Source organism: Rhipicephalus sanguineus, chromosome 11, assembly GCF_013339695.2.
Source record: "Rhipicephalus sanguineus isolate Rsan-2018 chromosome 11, BIME_Rsan_1.4, whole genome shotgun sequence".
In the NCBI taxonomy this organism is placed as follows: Eukaryota; Metazoa; Arthropoda; class Arachnida; order Ixodida; family Ixodidae; genus Rhipicephalus; species Rhipicephalus sanguineus.
In genome coordinates, this window is record NC_051186.1 from 12,953,342 (window position 1) to 12,954,497 (window position 1,156).

General features: G+C 47.7%; 1 non-coding gene across 1 annotated transcript; it reads left to right on the forward strand.

Annotated features, from left to right (window-relative positions):
* The first annotated feature begins 662 nt into the window (after nucleotides 1–662).
* Nucleotides 663–735, forward strand: Trnat-agu (transfer RNA threonine (anticodon AGU)). The gene has a single exon. It is a non-coding gene; the product is annotated as a tRNA-Thr (tRNA).
* Nucleotides 736–1,156: the final 421 nt, after the last annotated feature.

Sequence of the window (1,156 nt, forward strand, 5' to 3'; positions counted from 1 at the left end):
TATGGCAAGCTTACCTCTGGAACACCTACCGCGCTCTCGAACGTCTCTAGAACACCTATCGCGCTGAAAGAAGACAGCACGCGCCGCTTCATGATGAGGACAGTTTTCGGACTCAGCAGACACATTACGCACGGCTTAAACAGCTTCGCTGTAAAAAAAAATCACTCTTATGATCTTATTTTTTTCGCTCTTCATGTACATGTTGCTGACACGACGCTGCTTCGACACGCCTCTGCATTCGCGGCGCCCTTTATGTCGCCAATATGGCGGTCGACATAAACCATGGAAATGGTTGTCACAAGAACTTAAATCGCGTAAAGAATTGGACGGTTTGGACATTTTGCGCGCTCCCACAAAGCCAACGACTGCAAGCGCGTCGCGATTGGTGAAATTTCTTTAAAAATTTAGCCCTGAAGATTTCCACTTCTTTCCTTCATTCATAGCGAGGGTCTCGTTCTGGCAGACTTGGTGCTTTCAGGTGGTATGCGAGGGATTATTGGTCAGCTGCCAGCTCGTCATAAGCTCACGTGCTACGTGACGCCAACAGGCAGAAAAAAAAGAGTGTTCCACACTCGCCGTCATGGCTACTGGAGGCGCTGACTGACACTTCCACTTTTAAAAAATGTGCATATATACGACATAAAGTGGACGGGGGGATGACCGCCGCGGTAGCTCAGTTGGTAGGGCATCGGACAAGTTATTCAAAGGTCGCAGGTTCGGTCCCTGCCCGCGGCAAGCTATTTTATCGTCCACTTTTCTTTCTTCACATTTACCTTACATTTACTACTAATAACATCCCCTATACCTTCCTGGGCATTATTGTCTGTTAGTGCTCATTAATAGCAATATTACTGCCACGCGTGGTGATTGTTTTGTTTTGATGTATTCGGGTTGCACCAACAAAGATTGTTAGCAACGTTTGACGCAGACCGCGCCATAATGTTTCAGAAGCTTCACGATTGTTTTAGAGCATTCTGTTAAGATTACGCGCCGGACGCGAATAGTCAAGTTCATTCGATAGCTTACGCCAGCGCCAGCGATAACACTGGAAGGTTCGGTGACTGGTGTATAAAAGACGACGCTTTCCACAGATGACCAGATTACTGGACGGCCGACGACTTTTCTCGCCGCTATCAGTGCGCTGCCTGTATCGCTT